General features: G+C 39.5%; 1 protein-coding gene across 3 annotated transcripts in view; it reads right to left on the reverse strand.

Annotated features, from left to right (window-relative positions):
• Window positions 1–17,259, reverse strand: part of LOC140486140 (E3 ubiquitin-protein ligase MARCHF3) — a 120,642-nt gene extending 103,383 nt beyond the window's left edge. The window contains exon 1 of one of the 3 annotated variants that reach the window (XM_072584824.1): window positions 17,067–17,259. The gene's annotated coding sequence lies outside the window, so the exon portion shown is untranslated. Of the gene's footprint in view, window positions 1–2,814; window positions 2,995–17,058 lie in introns of those variants that run through there. The other 2 variants (XM_072584833.1, XM_072584815.1) reach the window with 2 other exon arrangements.
• Window positions 17,260–17,510: the final 251 nt, after the last annotated feature.

Here is a 17,510-nt window from a genome sequence, read left to right on the forward strand (position 1 = left end):
CCATTAACTCTCAACAATTGTCATTCCGTGTAGGAATTGTGAGCAGTTTTAGGACTCATATCTAAGAAAGGATGTGCGAGCCTTCAAGGGGGTCCAGAGGAGGTTTATGAGAACAATTCCTGGGATGAAGGGTTTTACATTTGAGGAGCAGTTGAGGTCTCTGGATCTGTACTCAATGGAGTTTACAAAAGTGAGGGAGGGATCTTATTGAAACCTACAGAATACGGAGATGCCTGGATAGAGTGGATAGTGAGACATTTACACCAGTAGGAGGGACTAGGACCAGAGGGCACAGCCTCAGAGTGAATGGACAACTCTTTAGAGCTGACACAAAGAGGACTTTTTTCCAGCCTGAGGGTGGTGAATCTGTGGAACCCATTGCTGCAGGAGTGGATAGCTGAGCATCACAAGACTTAGCCAGTAAGAAAGACCATGACCATGTCAAATTCATTGCCAGACTTTTGCTGTTCCCCCTTTCACTTCCCTCCCACGACCACTTTGTGCTCACATTCCACCTCTGCCACATTCAACTAACAATCCTCCTTACTTTCAGCCACCAACAAGTGTCTTCCACTTCCATCATTCTGAAGAAACCAATCCCTCTCTGGCACACAGAATCACTCTTCAATCTGAAGCCTTTGACCGGAAATGGTAACTTGTTATAAATGCTGCCTGACCCTAATTATTTCCAGCACTTTCCTTTTAGGTCAGTTTTCTCACATCTGAAGTATTGCACTTTTTTTTTGACAGCATTCATGTGGGTTACACTGAACCTTTTACACAAAGCAGTACCTTAAACATAAATGTAAGTTAAATGTTGCCAAGTAAAACAGGTGAAAACAAATAAACCAAATTTTTCCATTCGATAGAGGAGTAAATTAATTGATTAGAAATCAACCAAAAATACATATTTTCAATGATCCCATACTTCTCAGCCTTTCACTTTTATTATATAAATATCTAAATTTCTTGTAGAAATAGACTAAGTAAGCAGGTGAGTGATGAAAGACTGAGACAGTTTCAAATAAATTGGGAGACAGTCAGGAATTGCTTTTCTTGAGAAAGGGCTTTGTACAAAGAGGTTTCATATGTATACAAGATTCTCTAAACCATTTCACAACCAAGCACACTGCATTGTAGTCACAATGATGTTAAAAAAAAATTGGATACAAAGTCCATATAGAGCAAGGCTCCAAAAACACTAAGGTTGTGATATTTTCCTCTCTCGAGGCAGGGTGGATGAGATCAGAATGGTACGTAATGGTCAACCTTTTCCAAGATGATTCAGTGTCAATTACCAGCCACTTAGGCACCTTAAATCCACCATTAATCCAATCACAGCTTTCCTGCAAGTGAGCAGAATGGCTGCTGTCCTGATTGGGATGTCCAAGTGACCTGCCTGCCATGGTGTGCAAACTCAGACTTCAGCAATGCTGTTCCCCTTCCTGAGATTGCTTGCCTTCGATTGGCTGGCAGTTTCAGGCAGCCATGACTTCAGAGCTGGGGCTCTAGATTCGACAAGCAGCTTGCTAAGCAACACTTAAGCTCCCAATTGCTGCTCAATTGGTAAGATGTCCTGTTGTGGCTTGGCCTTGAAGACATCCATCCGCACACATTGTACAGAGGACTAATTCCTGATCCAAATGAACAAATGACGTATTAATCTGTTGGTGGCTTTATTTTAGTTGAGAATTAATGAGCCTTTGAGGACCCTGGGACTCTACTCGATGGAGTTTAGAAGGATGAGGGGGGAGTCTAATTGAAACATCGATTTAAGTACTAAATGGCCTGGACAGAGTAGATGTTGGAAAGATGTTTCCCTTGGTAGGAGAGACAAGGACCTGCAGGCAGAGTAAAAGGAAGAGCTTTTAGAATGGAGATAAGGAGAAACTTCCTCAGCCAGAGAGTGGTGAATCTGTGCAAATCATCGCCCCAGATGGCCGTGGAAGCCAGGTCATTGAGTTATTTAAAACAGAGATAGATAAGTTCTTGATTTCCAAGGGGATCAAAGGTTGTGGGGAGAAAGCAGGAAAATGGAGTTTAAAAAAAAACGACCGGCCATGAATGAATGGGGAGTAGATTCGATGGGCCAAATGACCTAATTTCTGCTCCTATGTCTCACAGTCTTATAGAACCAATGTTTCCATGAGGAGCTGAATGGCCTCCTTCAGTGATGTAACATTCCTGTGACTCTGAATTCTAACCAGCAAGCAAGTACTCTTTATGCATGCTAAAAGTGTCGTGGAATCTATATATACCAAAACAGATCATAGGGAGATTTGAAAACACAAGTGGAAGTTCTTCTTAAGAAACTAACTACTTTAGTGATCAATTTAAAACCCTTTCTGCAACTATCCACTAGCGAATGATTTAGCAGTAAAAGAAAAGATCCAGAGGTTTGTAATCTTTAAGTTTCTGGAATGTAACTGAAGAGTACTTCCCACAATCACTAAGCCACAGACTTAGTCATGACAGCTGGCAACTGTTTTATGAGAAGACATGATGAGACAACACCTAGCTGTTTCTGCTGCTGCCAATTTCTCACTCACTTTAATGTTTAAAATAGCCTGTTACATTACAGCTTCATGCTAGCTTTGTTAATAATTCCAGGAAAATAGAATATAATAATAGTCCTATTTTGACATTAATATTAGCTTTCAATATAAAAACATGCTGGAATATTTTAAGTTCTGGATGAAAAATAATAAATGGAAAAGGTAATTGGCCAGTCGTTTTAAATACTTAAGTGGAAATACTCAATATAGCTGCTCAGTGAGAAAAGCACGATTCTCCTGCAAACTCAGATTCACTTACCTGTTGGAAACGAATCATCCCCTACATTGACCAGAATTTCAAACAGCGTGAGCTAGGGAATATGTTCTCAAGCATCAACTTGGAAAGCACAATAACTAGATTAAAATAAACTAGAGGAAGCAATGTGGTTCAAACTTTCTTTTTGATAGCTCGAACACAGTTCGGGGCTCCCTGTATTGTTCATGCAATACATTCTGTAGAAAAAAAAACTTCAAGAGTTTTTACTGGTTAACCCAAAGGCAGCTGTCTTTGTGCCACAAAAGGAAGCTTTCATTGCACACTGAAGTATAAAGAAAACACATGCCATATCTGCACTGACTAGTTGTGCTTTGCTCATGTTACCCAAGAGGTATTTCAGCTATGCAACTGTCCATGATAGTTTTACATCTAACAGCATCTGAAAGTCCCTTGACTAAATACTGGCATTTATGTGGTCCTTTTTTAAACAGCTGTATTAAAACAGCTTAGCTGTCACAAATCATTTGTGCAGTTAGATCTTGAGGTATATTTATTGACTTAAACAAACTACTGATATCATTGGCTTCGTTCTACACCCTTTCAGTTAAAACATTTTAGTTCCCCACCCAAACCCTCAGCCCCTTATACCCCAACCCCAAAGAGCAAATATGTAAGAGAAAAGTAATTCATTGCAACTGAAAACAGTAAAACAAAAGGCAGTGAAAGAAAGAAAAACATGTTTTGAAGTCTCCACTCTCAAAGAATGTTAGATGTCACTAGCAAATAAACCTCCTCTAAAATAAGACTGTCAAATTATCCTCAAAAATTAGCAAATTTCCACTCGAATCTCAGAGGATCAAAAGGCAACAGCAATTTAAAGTAATATATTGTTGACAGTTAGTGGTGATTAGAATGATTGGATTACTCTCCTTTCAATGGATTTGTGGAAGATCTGTTACCTTACAGACAAAAAAATGTAATCTCAGCTACATGTTAATTTGATCTCCGTGCTCATTATCTTCTTTCAAGTTTTTGACATGAATTGGCTAACTATTCATTATATTTTAAATTCTCTGCAGGATTTCTTTTCACCCAAATTTGATGAGAATGGAGACTGAGTATTTTCAAGTGACTACTTCAAGGGGAAACAAACTAAAAACCTGAAAGATCAAAACAGGCAATTAGCAGGGGAAGAATGTTAAATAGAAAATACCTAAGGCACTGCTGACATGGTCCCACTAGGAAGCACGGATTGTGTGTAAAGGACTGGGATTAAATAGATGCAAAGTTGAGAACAAACTGATGTTTATGAATGATAAACAGACAGTAATGGAACAGCAGAATTACACTAGGTAGAGAATCATAACTGGCACACAAGAAAGGGGAGGGCAATATTTGGAAAGCTTAGTATGAAAGAAAGGCCTCCACAAAAAGGCAGAAGTTGTTGTAACTACAGCTCTAAATCACATTAAATATTTCATGAATACACAAGCTTGAAAATTAATTTTCTATTATCTGTCAACTTTTGCTGATTTCAAATATAAATACAAGAAAGTACTAGCAACTTTTCCAAGCTAGGGTTGCTCCTACTGCTACATAATTATGAACTCCAGCAAGTAGTCAACACATCTTTTCTCGACAATTTATAGAATTAATTTTTTTGAAAAGAAGTGTCAATTGACTGCAATTCCTGATGAGTATGAATATGAATATGAACGTGTAAAATATTTTCAAATATGATTAAAAGTTTCTGTTACTATTTTGCTTCATCTGCATCCCTTAGGTTGATGCAAAATCTCCCAGGCACTTTTTTGGAGATACGTCCATTGTACTGGCTCAATCACCACTAAAACAGAGATTACTTGTTTTTCATTGCTGCTTGTGGGAGATTACTGTGTGCAAATTGGCTGACATACTTCCTATATTACAGCAACAACTGCATCTAAAAATATGGAAATAGGTATAAAATACTTTGAAACATGGTCGTGGAAAATGTGGCGTAAATACAGTCAATTTATAATTTGAATCTAATTTTGCCCAACAAAGTTCCACAAACAGCAATGAGATAGATTTGTGGAATGCACCTGCTGAAAAAAATAGAGGTGGTAAATTCATTCAAACATTCAGGAGGGCATTGGATGATTATTTGAATAGAAACAGTGAACACATGGAGGGAGAAAGGCAGAGAATGGCATTAAGATGCTTCCTTGGAGAGCCAGTACAGACATGATAGACCAAGTGGTCTCCTCCTATGCCACAACACTTTTGTGATTCTGTGAAGTGAACAGTTAATCTCTTTTTGGTGGCATTACTGGAGTACAAATATTGGCTCAGCCACTAACAGAATTCTGTTCTTCTGTGATTGGCACAATTGGTCTTACAGATCAAAAGAATAAGCAAATGACAACCTTATTTAAAATCTCATTCAAAATATCATACACCTGACAACGTAATATCCTCTTAGCTTGAGCACAGCTATATGATTTGGCTTGAACATATCGTCTTTTCATTCAAATTTGATAATATAAAAAGCTGAGCCATTGAATGAAACACAAAGGGCAGATTTAGATGGCATTAGCAAAGCAAGAGTGCATACCTATCAGCTGAATGGCATTTGTTCAGTTTTATTCCATTAAAGTGGAATCAGAAAAAAACAGAATGAAAATCTGGTAGAGACATGCTCGGTACACAATCATTTTTCTTCCACAGCTCGATATGTAACTGTGAATCCTCTCACCCAAAATGGCCTTTCAAGGTTCAAGTAGATATCCTTCTCACCATGGCACTACATACCTTACTCATTGTGTACCCAAGTACAAGAGAAACTTCCTTCACTGCAAGCATTTAAACAAGAGGAAAAGTAGCATGTAATTCATGTTGATTCCAAGACTAAAGGCACATGAACAGATATAGGAGCTATACTTTTGTTTTAAGTGAACTTATTCAGTGATCTTACAATGCACCTCTGGAGCAGGTTCGAGACTTGAAATCAGGTCTCCTGGTTCAGAGGAAGGGATATTACAACTGCACCACAGGGCCCATGAGTTGTTGCAAAATTTCTAAGACAATTGCCCACACTTGCCTTATAACTGCTCTCTTAAATAGCTTGTGGCTACATGTAATAAACCTGCGTTCTTGTTGAATGGACGGGATGCCAGAGAAATGACACAAAGTGCTTCTCCAGCTACCATTTTCCAATCTTTCCAATATTTGTTGTGACATCTCATTAACCATGAGACCAAGTTTGTTAAATGGAGTTAAAAACTATGGAGCTCTAGTTTCTCACATTGTCACTTTTATAGATTTATTTACTTAATCTCTCATGAGACAAATAATGCTCAGCAGGAAGAATACTGACAGGAAGCATGAATGGGAAAAGGAAATTACCCTGGGTTCCAGAAATTAATCCCACAGACAGCACCTTCATCTGATTAATTTCCAAGAAGTACTGCTGTGATATTTTTATAAACAGAGGACATTTATCACTAGTTAAATGTAACTTTCAGGTTTAAACATTAATTTTTGAATACATCCAAACACATTTGTTTAAATTCTGATTCTCCAACACCATGGTTCAAATAGCTACAGCATGACAGACTAAAAACACACTGGGTTTGTTCTTGAAATGAGAGCAGTGTCCAAACACTATTGACTCTATAACAGGTCAAGCTGTGAAGGATTACAAAAGTTGACAACATTTACTTATGCAAATGCAAAACATTTTGGATGCTGGAAATCTGAAAGAAAAATATGCTGGAGAAACTTAGCCAGTCTGTCAGTGTCTGTGGAGAGACCATGAAACAGAATTAGGATTTTCAGTCTGATACAATTTCACTGGAAGTGGAAAAGTGATTGGTTCTATATTGGTAGAAAAAAAGGTAGGGAGAAGCAAATGGAACACAAAGGAAAATAAAGGGAAGGTTTGAAGGCGAGTGAGACAAGAGACCACAGTAAGAACAAAAAAGAGAGGAGAGAGAGAGAGAGAGAGAGAGAGAGACAGAGAGACAGAGAGAGAGAGAGAGAGAGAGAGAGAGAGAAATAGGTCCAGTCTATAATTTTGTGCCAGCTGCCACTCCCTACCAAGTGCCTCACCTTGAGGTTTGCTTCAGCAGAGCTGAAATGTATTCTGCTATTAACACCTATTCTGGACTTCTCTGTCTTTCTCCTCTGCAGTCATCATCATTCCCTTTTGCCATTTATTCCATCACACCACGGTCTCAAATTTCTCTCATGTTCTTAGCTTCCTTTCCGTTCCGCATAATCTTCCCAAACTTTTCCTACAATAAAACAAAAGTGACTTTCTAAAGAGGAGTCACACTGGACTCAAAATATTAACCCTGGACCTCTCAAAATGCTGCCAGACCTGTTGAATTTGATCAGCATTTTCAGTTAGCGATTTAAACGTACTTAGTATTGAACACAACAGCACCTTCTTTTGCATGGAATCCTAAGTACGAAGATAAATGTACATAGCAATTTAGATTGTCAGTGCACAATTTCTATCAAATCACTTTATCGAAGGAGGTGTGATGGGTTCACAACAGATAACACCAGCCTATAGGATCAACAGCAATATACAAGTGTATCTGTTCTTCACCAACCCTAAACTGTTCTGTTTAAATTACTAGTTAGTATTCAAATCAATTCTAGAACAAAATGGATAAAAGTTCTCCTCTGGAATTTGATTCTGCTCACAGAGTCTGGATTCTGATTACTTTTACATTATAACTATAGCTTTTATCTAAAGTCAAACTACTATTTCTGTAACACAAACACACCCCAACAGTTCCCCTAAATTGTTTACTTTAGCAATTTGCATTACAAGTAATTTCCTTACTTTAACAAATTCTGATGTAGTTCCAAGAAAACATCACTTGTTCAGAAAAAGTTTGATATAAATATATACACAGAATTTGTTAATCTCACTAAAACACTGAAATTCCCAAGGCATAATACTGGAAACAATCCATATGACCAGTCCCCAAAACTAATATCTCATCATCACACTCCAAGTATTTATAAAATTTTTCTTGAAATTTTCAAATGTACTCAGTTTTGATTGGATCCCTGCACAGTCCCATCCATTTATTTATCACAATTTGTAAAGCACTTAAATCTAAATTATCCATGGATTTTCCTCTTCCGATCCACTCCAATGGGTTCAATCATAATTTCCAGACAGAAAAGCAGCAAAGTGAAGAGACCATGTCGTAAGAGGTGGTAGCAAGGAAGTTCAACCAAAGTTAACCTGACCTTGCTGAAATGCCATCTGCCGTCCCAAATGAAAATGGTGGGCATGGCTGCTGACCCATTAAAAACGGGTTTCAATGGTAGTCAGGACAAAGTCTCCAGCATAAATCAAGTGTTCCTGGAGGAGTATCAATCAGAGATGGTAAATCAGAGCAAAGAAGGTTGTTTATTTTGTAGGTGGGTCTGGAGGTGTACAATTTTGAAAGTCAAAAGAGCAAAAGCATTTTTACAATATAGAAAGGAGGCTGCTCAGCCTATTCTGACCTTCATTTCTCACATTACTATTTTGCTTTCCTAATTTGCTATGACTACCCAAGCATGATCTCTCACTTCTCTCCCCACCTTTGTTTAACATCCTCCCACTTCCCTAGTTATGAGGCTTGCAATATGATTCAAGACTACATCCTATTTTCCCCAGTCTTGAGGCCAGTGCTCCACAAACCAGAAGTTCCTGGTTGCAGACTTGGAGGTAATATTTGAACTCTGAACACAACACATACATGGAACTTTTCCAAAGTAAATACACTTAAAAAAAAACAAGAGACTACTAGTAGTTGTCATAGCAACTACTCTCCAGAAAACAAATCCTGATAAACAGTCTCATCTTTCTTCCTCCCCCTCACCCCAAAATCCAGATCACGAATGTTAAATGCTAAACTTAAAAACAAATCTTGCAATCGAGTAGATTCTGCAACTCAAGGAGTTTTGCACTGGGAGTTCATGTCATCAACTCAACCTAATGTATTGTTACCATGTGGTAAATTACAAAACAAATGAGAAAGTCTCATGCCCATTTAAGTACAAATTTTGTAACACCTGAGAGTGACTTTCTGGCACATACAATTACAGAGAGAGTTGTAAACGCAGCCCAGTCCACTATGAAAACTATCCTTCGATCCATCAACTCAGCCTATACCTCCTGCTGCCTTGGGAAAGCAGCCAACCTAATCAAAGACTCTTCCTACCCTGGTTATACTCTCTTCCACCCTCTTCCATCAGACAGAAGATACAAAAAAAGTTTGAAAACACGTACCAGATTAAAAAAAAAGAGCTTTTTGCCTGTTGTTATCAGACTTATGAACGAACCTCTCATTTATTAGAGCTGATCTTTCTCTGCACCCATTCTGTAGCTAACACTATATTCCACATTCTGTTCCATTAAACTGAGTACTTATGTAAGGCAGGATTTATCTGGATAGAAGATAAAAACGATACTTTTCACTGTATCTCAGTAGAGTACAATTAAAATCAAATCAATATTACAATAGCTAGTATCTCTATAAAGCTTTCCTGCTTATTGAGATTGAGGTATAACACTAGGGAAGGTTCTGAACCCATCTTCTGGGGTAGACCGCAGTCTCGGGCACATTGGAATTGGCGATGAATGGAATACAACTCGATTGGAATACCGAATGAAATTTTAAGAAGTCCTTAGAATTTCATTCTACTTCACCCTCTCAAAAACAAAATTTAACCTGAGGTGCACTGTAAGATCATTTAAAAATCTTATGGTGAAGAGGTAAGATCCACACAGTCGTATATTTTTATATCTATGTACTAGCTGACCTCCCTCCTGGGTGGGAGATTACTAATTGGACAGAAAAGTTGTATAAATGAGGCTGTGCCTGCCTGGAACTTCTGGTCTGAGGCACAGAAAATTTAAGTAGGAAATGGCAAACAGACCTTTTCCACTCAGCATCTGCAAATATTACTTGCTTCCTTACATTAAAAATTTTAATTACTTTGCAATGGGTCACATTTACCTATTTTAGAAACAGATGTGGCTGTTCAGGAATAAGAGCGACCTTGATCGAAAACCATACATTTTTATACAAATGTGGAAGCTTAAGAACATAAATAGTAGCATTCAATATCCATTTTTCTTCTTAATCTTCTGGTGCAGGAGTGAGGAGGGAATAAGATAAAAAAAGAAGTCTCCCTACTACTTGCATTAATGTTTTTTTTACATCTCCTGCAGAATGCTGTTCTCCAACTGTGTAAATGAACAGCCACCTGCTTCCAGGCTTCTGCCTGCATTTAAGTCATTTAACTTGGCCAGCAGGACATATCCTACAGCAATTCAGGTGCATTTTCACTGTAGATTTTCCTCAGAGTGGAGACTGAACTCTGCAGGAGGAGTTGAACACAAAGCAATATCATGCTGATTACAAGAAAAAGTACTTTACTCTGTAAATGAAAAGCTTATATTAAAAATACTCATAAAGTGTGTCATGTGAAGACCTGATATGAGCAGCATAGAGAAACTATTGTGTAAAATATAAAAGGATATGTATTTCAGTTGTGGTAATGACCTAATAACTCAGTTTTGCCCATTGCTCTTGATTTATGACATTATAAATTACACCCAAGACTCCTCATTAAATGGAAATCTAGACTTATATAGCACCTCACTACATCCTCAACGTCAAAGCACTTGGCATCAAATGAAATGTTGCCTCCTTTTACATCAACAAAATAAGATCTCACAAACAGTAAATGAAATGAATAACCAGTTAATTGGGTTCTAATAGTGATAATTGAGGAAGGAACATTGATCATAATTAACTGATCTAATTTTTTAAAATCCTGTTTATATCCTTGAACAGACAGGGTTGTCTTTAAAGTTCTTTATCAATGACAGCTCACCTGATAATATAGCATTTTCAGTAGTGCATACACAAAGTGAGAAAATGCATCATTCCTTGACATTGCTTTGTTTTTTACAAAGTTTAAATGAAGCAACATGAATAATTATTCCAAAATCTCTCCTGAATCTCTGACAAAGAAGCCTCTAAAAAGGTGTTCAAAGTCCTGCATGGTAGACTAGTTAGCAAGGCTAGATCACATGGAATCCAGGGAGAGCTTGCCAACTGGATACAAAATTGGCTTGAAGGTGGGAGACAGAGGGTGGTGGTAGACGGTCATTTTTCAGTATGGAGACTTGTGACCAGTGGCGTGCCACAAGGATTGGTTCTGGGTCCATTGCTCTGTCACTTATATAAATGATTTGAATGTGAATATAGGAGTTATGGTTTGCAAGTTTGCAGATGACACCAAAATAAGCAGTGTAGTGGACAGTAATGAAGGTTATCTCAGAGTACAACGAGAGCTTGATTAGATGGGCTGAGGGGTGGCAGATGGAGCTTAATTTCGATAAATGAGAGGTATTGCATTTTGGTACGGCAAACCAGGGTAGGACTTAGACACTTAATTATAGGCCTTGGGGAGGGTTGCCGAACAAAGAGACTTCTCAGGATGCAGGTGTACAGTTCCTTGAAAGTAGAGTCATGGGTAGACAGGGTGCTGAAGGTGGCATTTGGCATGCTTGCCTTCGTTGGTCAGTACAGGATTTGGGATGTCATGTTGCGGCTATACAGGACATTAGTGAGGCCACTTTCAGAATACTGTGTTTAATTTTAGTTTCCCTGCTATAGGAAAAATAGTGAAAGGGTTCAGAAAAGATTTACAAGGGTGTTGCTGGAATTGGATGGTTTGCGCTATAGGGAGAGGCTGAATCAGCTGTGGCTTTTTTTCCTTGGAGTGTCGGAGGCTGAATGGTGACCCTCCAAAGGCTTACATAATCATGAGAGACATGGATAGGGTGGATAGTCAAAGTCTTTTTTCCCCTAATGTGGGAGAATCCAAAACTGGAGGGCTCAGGGTTAAGGAGAGAGGTGATAAATTTAAAAGGGACCTGAGGGCAACTTATTCAGGTTAAGGGTGGTGCGTGTATTGAACGGGCTGCTACAGGTGGTGGTGGAGGAGGCTGGTACAATTACATTTAAAAGGCATCTAAAATGGGTACATGAGTAGGAAGGGTTTAGAGATATATGGGCCAAATCCTGGCAAACAGGACTAGATCAGTTAAGCACATCTAGTTGGCACAGGTGAGTTGGACCGAAGGCTCTGTTTCCCTGCTGTATATCTTATGATTCTATAACAGGTAGCAGAATATTTTAAAATAAGGGTAAATGACTTTTTAAAAGACAAAATGCAACCACTTCCCAACAAAAGAAATGGATCCAATACCAGACTTCAAAATGAAATGTAATTGCACAGAAATCACATCCGTGGATCCAGTGGCAAGATTCTAAAACAGATCTAACCACTGCTTCATCACAATGTTGATAACTTTTTAGTCTTTGGTCAAAATACAAAGTACGTGATAATTCAAATAGCATGAGGGAAATAAAATTTATTTTTTGAACACTTAACACAAAATAACTTATTGACTAGTGTTTAAAAATATTTTCTTTTCTTCAGCTGTATTACAATTATTTTTGCCAAGATTAACATTTCAAAATCTGGGCGATTCTGGATATCTCAAGTAGAAATGTTTGTCGAGCAGAAAACTGTACTTTGTGCCCTTTGTTTCTTTTTGAAGATATGACAATGAAGCAGGCTGGCATTAAAGTACAGCGTTTGCTTATTTTAAACTGCAAAATGAAAAAATTCAGCAAATCTGGGGAATAGATCTGCAGATTGCTCTTTCAATTAATGCATTTTGATTGAAACATTTAATGACATTAATACATTTTCTTTTAATTGCCACAAATCAAAAAAGGGTGGTAGGACTCTGGTGTATAGTAGGAAGCCTATAGACCTGGACTGTCAATCACACCATACAGGTAATATGCCAGGCACCACCATCACCATCCCTGGGTATGCCCTGTACCACTGGCTCAGAGGTTTAATTGACAGGGAGTTGACCTGGGAATCAACAAGGGCAAATGTAGGCCAGGAAACCTCCTGCTGATTATCACGTGATGTCCTTCCTCATCTGATAAATCAGCACTTCTTTAGGTTAAGCGACACTTGGAGGAGGCATGGAGGATGACATGGGGACAGAATGTACACTGGGTAGGGAATTTCAATGTCCACCACCAAGAGAAGCTCGGCAATGGCACTATTGATTGAGCTGATCAGGTCCTAAGGGACATCGCTGCTAGACTAGACCTGTGACAGGAGGTGAGGGAACCAAGAGGTAAACATATACTTGACCCAATCTTTAGCAATCTACTTGCCACAGATGCATTTGTTCATGGCAGTACAGGTAAGAGTGACCACCTCACCACCCAAGTGGAGAAGTAGTCTCGCCTTCATATTGAGAACACCCTCCATTGTGTTGTGTGGCACTACCACCATGCTAAATGGCACAAATCTTAAACAGATCTAGCAACTCAAATTGGGCATCCACAAGGCACTGTAGGCCATCAGCAGCAACACAAATCCAAAACAATCTGCAACCTCATGGCCTGGCATATCTCCTACTCTACCATTACCATCCAGCCAGGGGATCAACTCTGGTTTAATGAAGAGTGTAGGAATGCATATCAATAGCAGCACCAGGCATTCATGAAAAAAAAGGTGTTAACCTGGTGAAACTACAAAACATGGCTATTTGTGTGCGAAACAGCATAGTTAAAGCCATGTGATTGCACAACCAAAGAATTGGATCTAAGCTTCTGCAGTCCTGCCATTCATGACCAGAAGCGGACAATTCAACATCTTAATGGAGGAGGAGGCTTCTTGCATATCTCCAAGTTCAAGGATGGGGGAGCCCAGCACATCAGTGCAAAAGATGGGGCTGAAGGATTTGTACCAATTTTCAGCTAGAAGTGCCAAGTGGACGATCATCTCAGCCTTCTCCAGAGTCTCCCAGAATCATAGATGCCAATCTTCAACCAATTTGATCCTCTCCACTAGATATCAAAAAACAATTGGATGCACTAGATGCTGTAAGAGATTATGGGCCCTGACAACATTCTAGCAATAGTATTGAAGACTTGTGCTCCAGAACTTACCACACCATCATGACAGTATCACTGCAAGCATTCTTCAGGGTAGTGTTCTAGGCCCATCCATTTTTAGCTGTTTCCCTCCATTATAAAAGGTCAGAAGTGAGAATGTTTTCTGATGACTGCACAATGTTCAGCACCACTTCTGACTCTAAGATACTGAAACAGCCAATTTTCAAATGCAGCAAGATCTGGACAAGATGCAGGCTTGGGCTGAATAGTGACAATATTCATACCACACAAGTCACGAACAATAATGATCCTCCTTTGACATTCAATGGTATTACCATCACTGAATCCACATTAACATTGTCCTGGGAGTTACTTTTGACCAGAAAATTAACTAGACTAGCCACATAAATATGGTGGCTACAAGAGTAGATCAGAGGCTATGAATACTGCAGTGAATAACTCACCTCCTGACTCCTCAAAACCTGTCCACCATCCACAAGGCACAAGTCAGAGTCTTGATGGCATACTCCCCACTTGCGTGGAATGGTGCAGCTTCAACAACACTCAAGACACTTGACACTACCAGAACAAAGCAGCCTGCTTGATTGGCACCACATCCACAAACATGCATCCCTTCCACTACCAATGCTCATAGAATCCCTATAGTGTGGTAGCAGGCCATTCACCCATCAAGTCTACATCACCCCTCCAAACAGCATCCCATCCAGACCCACCTCCTCACCCTATCACTGTAACCCTAAATTCCCCATCGCTAACCCACCTAGCCTGCTAACCCCACCCCCACCATCTATACTCTTTCCATGTCTTTCAGCATCAATTTCCCGCTTGTACACCTTAAAACACGACCAAGCTTTGGTCATCCCAATCCATTATCTCCTTATTTGGTCCATTGCGTACTTTGTTTTATATTGTGCCTATGAGGTGTTTTGAGATACTTTATTCCATTAAAGTCAAAATATAAATAAAAATTATATTCGATCTTTCACTTGGCCAAAAATTGGTACGGCACTAAGGGAATATAGGGGTTGGAAAATTGTCTGTGCCTAATTTGTTCATCTTTTACATTACTTTAAATTGATGCCAGGAAAGCAATAAGTTGTTGTCGATACTGCTTTGCTATTAAATGGAAACCCAATGTTCTCTCTGAAGTGGATACAAAAGATCTCATACCACCAAATAGACTCCTCTTTATCTCCTGGTCAAAAATGACTGAAACATATTAAGTTAAAAATCACACACCAGGTTATAGTCCAACAGATTTAATCAGAAGCACTAGCTTTCGGAGCGCCGCTCCTTCACCAGGTGGGTGTAGAGGACACAATTGTAAGACACAGCATTTATAGCAAAAGTTTACAGTGTGATGTAACTGACAGACTCAACAAACAATCAAGGTATTTTTCAATGTATAATTTCAGTTACATCACACTGTAAACTTTTGCTATAAATTCTGTGACTTACAATTGTGTACTCCACAACCACCTGATGAAGGAGCAGTGCTCCGAAAGCTAGTGCTTCCAATTAAACCTGTTGGACTATAACCTGGTGTTGTGTGATTTTTAACTTTGTACACCCCAGTCCAACACTGGCATCTCCAAATCATAAAACATATTAATTAGTGATTTATATCTTTGCCACTGGTTCCAAACCCTGGAACTCCCTCCCTAACAGCAATGTGGGGGAAACTACCATCTTCTCAAAGGCAATTAACAATGGGTAATAAATAATGCTCAAGAGTCATACAGCATGGAAACAGACCCTTTGGTCCATGCCGACCATATATCTTAAATTAATCTAGTCCCATCTATCTGCTCTCTAGGGGGTAGTTCCCACATCTTGTGACCAAACAATTAAATTAAAAATGATTGCTATTTGAGGGACTTCACTTTGTGCGAATTGACTACTATGGTTCCCTGCACTACAGTGACCACTTTGTCAAAGTACTTCCTTGTCTGAGTAGAGCTTTGGATGCTGTCAGATTGTAAAAAGTACAATATAAATACAAGTTATTTTCTTAACATTTATTTATTTAAATATTAATAAAATATCCCTCTTTAATCTATAGATTTGTTTGAATTTAATCCTTAAAACCATAAAAACATGTCTGGCCTTATTAACTAAAAGTAGCGCTGGTCACTATCCAAAGGCCCTTAGTGGAAACACGTGCAGATTTCAGATGAACCTGGTATCACAGCCAAGGTGATCCTAACAAACAGTCAAATCGACTGACAGTACCTACAATGGTTGCTAACTGAACGGAGTACCCAGGCAAGCCACTAGAAGATGACCTGCATGATGGAATCATTCTTTAGCTAGGAGACAGTACCTTCCAGGCAGGTAAAGGAAGGGCACAGGTAAAAGTCTGTTTCCCAGGGAAATACATTCCCTTGGGCGGGGGCCACAGACTTGCTGCAAACGTGTAGGTGAAACACAAAGTCTGAAGATTCTTTAGGCAAGGCTTATCCCATTCTAACAAGACAGAGATTCGCTCAATCTCAGTAATTTTAATGCAGGCTGTTCATGCGGTTTTCATATCGCAGTTTAGTTCATGGCGATTTTTCTATTCTGTAACAGGCATCAGTAAAAACAGATGTCAAATGGCCAATCTCGCTAATCACATTTCTCGAGGTGCACTTTCCGATTTGAGATGCGAAAGGTCTTTGCTTCCATTAAACATTTCTGCTCTGTAATTGACAAGCCCATAACGACTTTGTTTTTGCGCGGGCAAGGAGACAGCCTCTGACAAGTCTTTATCGACCAGGACCAAATGTAATATTTTTTGCTCTCAGCAATTATGAATAATGCATAAATCTATAAAGTATTGCATGCATCTTGGTGAATTACACACTGACTGACTGTAAAGTCTGTTGCCTCTAGAGCATTTATCCGGGTTCACATACTAAATTCAGAGATATATAGAATTTAACACGCAGGCTGCGGCTCAAGTGAATGCACACTACAGTCAGAAAGGAGAAAACTCGGGATGTAGGTCTGTTTTCAGGACTGTTCAGCGGAGAGAATCTGTCTTTGTAAAGACACTGCTCGTAAAGTTCACGGTCAGAGAGCAGCCTAAGGCAAAGACAGGAAGAAGTTCAAGATTGCAGCGTTTGTAGTGACAGACTGAATTCTATTATTGAGCCATAACACCCAAGGTTGCAGTGTAAAAGTAAATGTCCAGGATCTCTTGCAAACAATCCTTCGTGTGCAAAACACTTTTATGGCTGCAGTCTGTTAAATATGCCAAAATTGCAACAAAATGAAAACTCACCCACTCACTAAAGGCTTTTTCCTTGGATCCGAGCCTGTCTTTTCTCCCCGTTTCAGTTAAGCGGGAGGGTTGGTTGGAGGAAGGAAGGAAGGAACTTTCGCAATGGTAACCTTGCATGCAATGCTCGGAGAAAGATGATTCATAAAGAGGAAAGCAGCTGCTCGCTAGCCGAGACCAGGATGCGGTTTCCTACCGCTGCCGCTCCCGGAGCCCAGCCTTTGGAGCCCAGTGATTGACAGCGGCCGCAGCCACTCGCCAGAGCGGGTTGACGAATCATAGGAGGCGGCTCGACAGCCCCTCCCAATCGGCAGTAAACCCACAGAATGGGGCTCACACTCAGCAATTCAGACATAAAGCAGAAGGGCGCTTACTCTCCCGGCAGGCTTGCAGTAGGGCATTTAATTTGCATTTTACTAGCGCCTTTCACGGCCCCTGGAAGCATCAGAGTGCTA

Source organism: Chiloscyllium punctatum, chromosome 2, assembly GCF_047496795.1.
Source record: "Chiloscyllium punctatum isolate Juve2018m chromosome 2, sChiPun1.3, whole genome shotgun sequence".
In the NCBI taxonomy this organism is placed as follows: Eukaryota; Metazoa; Chordata; class Chondrichthyes; order Orectolobiformes; family Hemiscylliidae; genus Chiloscyllium; species Chiloscyllium punctatum.